The sequence below is a fragment of the Lactuca saligna genome, chromosome 9 (genome assembly GCF_052625555.1).
Source record: "Lactuca saligna cultivar CGN05327 chromosome 9, ASM5262555v1, whole genome shotgun sequence".
In the NCBI taxonomy this organism is placed as follows: Eukaryota; Viridiplantae; Streptophyta; class Magnoliopsida; order Asterales; family Asteraceae; genus Lactuca; species Lactuca saligna.
In genome coordinates, this window is record NC_136425.1 from 35,194,937 (window position 1) to 35,202,470 (window position 7,534).

A 7,534-nucleotide genomic window follows, 5' to 3' on the forward strand; every position below is an offset into this window, starting at 1 on the left:
GGTAGTTAATAGAATTCTAAATACGAAAATGGAAGTACCTGGACTGGTCGGAAGTGGTCATTTGTGCGAGGGGATCCATCTATAGATCTTAGTAAAGCCAAGTAAAATTCCTCTTACACATTTATATTATAACAACTACTTACAGGAATATTCTTCAATCACTGGCCCTTTAATTGTCTGGCACACAGAGAACATTAGTGTCCTGAGATATTTCTTCTGTAGAGCATCATACACACCTACAAAAAAACAACTCGTGAAAAAAACCAGTAATAAAAAAATATAAAATCAAGCTCAAAAGCACTAGAGAATGTTTATGAATCAGTATACCTTTCTTCATCCAGTCAATTAGTCTTCTGGACTCTACATCCATAGGTATACAAGATCTTCACTAGAGAGACCAACATAATCCTACACACGTTGTGTTTCCAGTTCCTGAGAGTAGCAGTGTTGTGTTTGTTTCTAGTGTTCAACCGCATGCCCTTCTTTATGCCTCCCACACCCAACAAACCCGCACATAAGATATGTCTACAAATTTTCTGATGTTTAACAAATCAAACATTTTGACATTTTTTATGTTGTTGTTGACTATAACGAAATACCTACAACAACATTATTACCATTAGCATTGAAAACTAAAATCAAATAAACAATATGTTTTGTAAAGATTGGTTCATTTATGGCAACTATCAAGTAATGATTTTTAAACTTACAGGACATGAAGAACCCTATCTTACCTTGGAAGATGTCGAAACCTATTCTTACCTAGGAGTCGATGCCTATACAGAGAAAGGTTGGAAGATGTCGATGCCTCTAAACACTACACGAGAAGATGCTCTGCTGTAATGGTTGATTTTAGCCTAGATACAATAAGAAATTAGAACACATCAAAGGAGTAAGGGTTGATTTTTTTCATTGCCAAAAACCTAAGTGTTATGAGAGAGATTATGCGAGGTGAAAGATTAGTCTGGTTTTTAGGGTAATGAATAAGGCCGTGGTTTGTTGGTGGCGGCGAGAGAGAAGAAGATAGCTCCGACGAAGGTCAAAAATATGGAGCAAGGAAGAAGGAAAGGGTAAGAAGACATCGTCGTGAATGGGCAGTAGCTGTGTCTAAGGTTAGAAAGAGAGGATGGTGAGAATGCCTCTGTGCGATTTTACGAGAGATAAGGCGATCCAGATGAGAGAGTGCAGAAGCGGGTTATTCAAATTTTTAGAATTTTAGAATTTTAGAGGATCCCTATTTAAAGACGCGCGTTTAGTTAAAAAAAAAAAAAAAAAAAAAAAAAAAAAAAAAAAAAAAAACGACAACTGTAGATGACACACACTTAAAATAAGCGCCCTCAATATTTTTAATTTTGTTTTGTTTGACACTAATTTTAGGGCATGCACAAATGCGTGTCCTCTATCCTTCAAAATTTGGAATACTGACATTAATTTTTAGGGCCCACACAAATGCACGTCCTTTATCAGTGTGTGTCATAATTTTCGCTTCGTAAAAGAATGTTTTTCTAGTAATGAATCCAACAGGATTTCCACTTTTGGCTCAAAATATTAAAACTTTTCAAATTTGGTCCTTACTATGGGTGTCCATGAAATGTACGTTAGACATAAGTCACTTAAGTGGAACACGACCTTCATGCAGTATGGTGGGCGTACTAGGCATGTACGTAGGGCATAGTCTAACAAAATTCCAAAACCATAATTTTTAGCATTTAGACCCTTAAGGCCTCCCTTATCATTAGCCTCCGCTCCCTCTTTCTGTCATTTTGAAACACTAATCCTTGAGAGCTTTTTTTGGACCTTCAGAGTGTTCTTGGACTATTGTGGAAGAAGAAGAAGAACATCATTGAGGATTGGTGGGCTTGGAGCTTGAAGATCTAGAGTTTTCTTTTCAGTTGCAAGCCTTAAAAGGTATAAAGCTCTCACACTTATGATTCTTTGGCTTAGATCTAGGTTAGTTTAGAGATTTGTATGCTTTTGGTCCCAAGGTTTTAGTTCTTGTGAGCAAAAGCTACTCCAAAGCTTAGGATTAGCATTTCTTGGTGTTTCTAAGGTTCTTATGGCATAAAAATCGGATCTTGATGGTTATATTCCACCCATGAATGAATTGTTCATCATTTTGTGAACTTATGGAACTAGGGTTTGGTTTTGGGCTCTCCCTAGCCATGAAAAGTCATAAATTCAGGAATTGCATGACTTTAGATGCCCTTTAGAGTCAAATCTGTGAGTTGGACGTTTAGTCTTTAGGTATTAAGAGCTCAAAGTCGATTTTGGCATCAAAGGGATTACGCGAGGTGTAACCTTGGAGTACGCAACGCGTATTGGGTTTTGCTACATTTTCTTTTCTGTGGAAACTTGTACGCGAGGCATAGTTAAGGTGTACGCATGACGTACTCCTAAAAATTGAAATAAGTCATTTTGGGCTTTAGGCCAAGTTAGTTGGGTTTAGCCTTGGAAGGGTTATTAACCTAATTGTTAATTAGGGTTTGTTTTGATATGTTCAGCGTGGGGATCTTTTGTAGCAGTAACATGAGTGAGATTCGGTTATCTTCATATTAAGGTGAGTCTCCTCATAGTATTTACAGGTCGAAGGCACCAATGTTGACACATTGATTTATGCTTATAGAATGCTAGCTCTCTATGTGACTCTTACATGTGTTTCTATGTATATATGGCAAGGCTCGATGTCGAACAGGGCCTGATAAATGTCTTTGGCAGGGTCCACCACATGTTATTGACAGATCTGTACCTGGCGGGGCCCGATACCGGATGGGGCTCGATGTCGGGCGGGACCCAATGTAAGTATGGTGTGTGACATTTTGGGGAAAATTCACTAATCTTTGTGCTTACAATTTATTTTTATGGTTTCAGGTACCTCTAGTTTGAAGGGGGAGGTTCTGATATGATTGCACTGCATCCATCAGTGATTTGCATTCGATGTTTTTATTTGTATTCTGATAACTATTTTCTATATTGTCACAACTCTATTGGTTTATGAAATGAATGATTTATGGTTTAGTTGACATATAATAAATAAAACTCTTCTTTATAAAAACCTTAAATAATTATTTACTTTTATTAATTAATTACCCTACAAATAATTCTTCTATTTGATTATTTAAACAACTCTCTTTTATTTAAGTTTATTGTGAATTGACATATAATAAATAAAACTCTTCTTATATATATATATATATATATATATATATATATATATATATATATATATATATATATATATATATATATATGATAAATAATAAATATTTATTATTTACTTTGGATCTTTGTGGCTTTTAATATGTGTCACTATATTTCTACATGTAACAGTACGATAATTTGTTTATTTCTTGCATAATATTATTCCTAAACTCAATGACATGTAAATTCTTTTTGTGTTTGTGGAGTATCCTCAATAGGGATGAGCATATGAACTGGGGAACCGTTCAGAACCAGTCTCGGAACCAAAACTGGTACCGGAACCAGAACCTGATAGAACCGGTCGAGCCGGGACCGATACTATATTTTCGTCAAATTTTGGACCCGAGATCCGGTATGAACCGGTTGTTGGAACCGGCCCAAAAACCGGGAACCGGACCAGATAATCTTTTGCTATTTGGAATTCTGATTTGGACGTAAACCCCGACTCAGCATAGATTTAAAAAAATAAAAAAAAAATAAAAAAAAAAAAAAAAAAAAAAAAAACGATCTTCAAAATAAATCTATTATGATAAATTTGTACTATCTGGTCGATGCACTACATTTTTTAACCGACATTAAGTTAATAGATACGAATCTCATATCATTGAAATAAACCGTTAGTGAGCATTGATGCTTATTAGATCAAAGAAAGTAATGATTTAATTCTTATGGTTATCACCTAATGTCACGAACTCTACCAAAGTACCAATCGATCTTCAGTTCTTCACGTCGATCATCAAAATCTCAAAGGAATCCAAGTATCGAAGAAAGTAATGGTTTATTATTAAGTATTTTTAACTATAAACATTAATATATTTACAATTAATAAATTAGATGATGGGACCCTATAATTTTTTTTTTCTTTTGCATATGCTAGAGTGGTGTTTAATAACATCCACTTGTTAAAAAAATTGATGAATGCAATTTGGAAATGCTCTAATAAACACCGAAGCTAACCAATCCCCAAACATTTTTCATATTTTATTTTCTGTTTTCCATACTATTCTTTTTCTCAGTTTATGCAATATAAAATGGTATCATATAAATAAATAAAAACAAGTCAAAAAGTATATAAATCTAAAACTAATTTAAACCAAACGAATGAGAAAAAAAAGTATTATAGTAGTCGTTATCACACCTCACACGAAGAAATAATGGGTCAAAACACTAATGTTTGTATTTAATTGAACAAAAATATGTACTAAACAAAAACCGACAAAAACCGGGAATAAATCGAATCCGTAACCCAAAAATACGTTGTTATTTCTCGAAGATCGGTTCCAAAATCGAAAACCCGGCAAAAACTGGACTCGAAACCGGAACCGGTAGAATCGCCGGACCGGTTCGATTCTCGATTTTAGCCAAAGCCGGTTCGCGGGTCGGGCCGGTTCGGTCCGTTTTCTCATCCCTAATCCTCAATATACAGTGCCAATCTGTGAAGTAAGAGTTATTGAGCTTATCATTCTCATGAGTAAGAGGAGGCCATTTGTAAAAGATATTAAAGTTCAAATTTAGTATTTTCAGCCTTTAAATATATTTTTTTTAATTTATCGCCCATAACCTTATGTTTAATGTCAAAATCAATATAATAGGGATAATATTTGAGCTGAATGATTATCAATATGCTATGTTGATCCTATATACAACAATAGGTTCAAATGATATATAACAACTACCAATTGTATCTTTATATATTTCTTAGATCCTTTATTAGACTATTGACTTTCAAGTTTCAACTATTGTCTATCTAACATGTTTAGTCTCATCCTTATCATACGATTAGGTCTAATCAGGACCCGATTAAATTGTCCAAATTGGAACATATGAATTTTGTTGTTTAGGTCTGTCTAGGATCCAAAAATTCACCTTATGATGATATATGGTTAGGTCTAACTATGTCCAAAATGTACCTACAAATTAATCTAACTTTTTTGATGGAAATGTTTAAATTTAGGGTGTTAGTTAACGTATTTATAGTCTTCATTTTACAATATTGATGTGTGTTACAAATATATTACATGCACAGAAAGTATCATCTAAAACAATTTCAATTCTAAAACCATTTTAGTTTGAGTTTTAATAAAACGTTATAACATAGAACTCGTTCTATAATTTAAAAACAAAATAAAAATAAATATGAAACATCACACATATTAACTAATACCAACTAAATTATATTGCCTGAGTCATCAAGAAATGATTTTAGAAAAATAAGGTAAGAACTCAAGCACGATACATAAAAACGGAATTGCAAAAAGAAACTCGTCACAATACACAGCAACTAGATCAACGATCACAACGATGAGATTTATAATGTTCCTCAATAATTTTGAGACATGTTATCAAAATATATAATTTTTAGTGTTGATTCACACGAAAAAAAAAAGAAAAAGAAGGTTGTTACTAGAAGTACAACCGATCAATAAAGGTTTCTTTTATTCACAGTCCTTGAATTCAGAATAGGAAGAAGGTAAGAGAGAGTTGGTTGTGGTCTGGGTATATATATATATATATATATATATATATATATATATATATATATATATATATATATATATATATATATATATATATAGTTTATGTATATATATATATATATATATATATATATATATATATATATATATATATATATATATATATATATATATATATATATATATATATAGTTTATGGGCTTTTTATATTTGAAACAACAAATAAATATATTCCTAATTACAATTTATGTATTAAGTGAGATTTAAACAATGGAGAAATTAAATATCTTTCTATTTATCCTATTATCCATTTGAATAGATGACTAGTGTTTTTGAATATTATTAATTTTATCAAACTATAATATTTTTCATAATTTTACATGAATAAGAATATAACTAAAAAGAATATATAGGAAGATTAATATCTCTAAGCGATTTATGTCTCAATTTCTTTCGAATACAAATTATCATAAAAACTTACAACCGGAGAGGGCGACCAAAATATAGAACAAAATTATATCTCTAAAAATAATCCATTGACTGAAATTTAGACAATAATTGATGCATTCATTATAAAACAATTAATATGGGCAAATAGAAACATACACACGCACAAATACATAAAAGGATACACTGGTTGAAGGTTCAATCAGTACTTTACCCTAATATTTTCCACAATCTTTTACTATAAATGGTAACATAAGTCTCGAGCTCGTAATTTGCTCAAGGAGTTGCGTCATGTGTGCGGCCACCACCACCGCTGCTGATCATACTAGTAGCAAGTATGTCCTTCTCAGCCGTTCCGCTACTAGTGTTTAGCTCGGCAGCAAGGAGGTCTGCGTGTGTTTTGCCACCACCACCGCTGCTAATTAGTTCAGTATCAAGGGTGGTTATCGTGGTCGTTTCACTATCAACAGCAGTGCTAATATCCAAGGTTGTCGTTGTTGGAGCCTCATCATTCTTGCTAGAACACCCTGTAAATACTTTCTGTTCATCAAACACCACGGTTTTAACAGTTATACGTGTAGAGTAGTATCAGATTAAACAAATCTATACAAAGTAAACCTCTCGTAAATATTAATACCCCTCTAAAAACTTTTGGAAGATCCAATATCGCTAGAGAGAGAATCTTACAACAATGGAGGTCCAAGCTTGTTTGAAAAAGTTGAGTAGGGCAGCCATCTGTTGGAGTTGTTATTCTTCACTTACACTTAATCCGCCAAAAAAACGAGACAACAAAATATTGGAAGGATTGTTCTTTTTAAACTACACAAACAGTGTTATTATATAAACGTTTGGTAGGATTTTCCATTCACAAATATTACTTTCGCAAAAAAAAATTATATATATATATATATATATATATATATATATATATATATATATATGTAAAGGTTCAAATGAAAACCAAAATATATTAAGAACCTAAGAACCAACCAATTAAGGAAAATACTTATCAAAACACGGAATAACATAAGCTCTAATTCCATAGAAAACAACAATCGCAATAGGAGAAAACCTCTGTTGTACCAGACATCAAACCACCTACAGATCTGTAAAACATCGCCTTCCTCCTTTCTCTTTGATCTCTGGTGTTCTAACACTGATAACCTTCTTTCTTCAGATCTATACTTCGGTGAGTGCTGCACCGCCAATTCGTCTCCTTCTTCGTTGATTCGATGAAGCTTTGTTGCCAACAACATCAAACCACCTCCAGATCTGTAACAATTGATGCCACCTACTGCTGATTTTGGCCTTCTACACCTCTGAATCTATAATGTGTGCTTCGTCTCCGACCACGACCTTGCTAGAACGCCAGAAAACGTCGCCTTCTGCATTTCTCTTTGATCTTCGGTGTT

At 33.1% G+C, this 7,534-nt stretch overlaps 1 long non-coding RNA gene across 1 annotated transcript; it reads right to left on the bottom strand.

The window, feature by feature from the left end:
• Positions 1-6,221: 6,221 nt before the first annotated feature.
• Positions 6,222-6,917, bottom strand: LOC145017636 (uncharacterized). The gene is made up of 2 exons (XR_013666603.1): positions 6,810-6,917; positions 6,222-6,662 (listed from the first exon to the last, which is right to left on the bottom strand). It is a non-coding gene; the product is annotated as an uncharacterized LOC145017636 (long non-coding RNA).
• Positions 6,918-7,534: the final 617 nt, after the last annotated feature.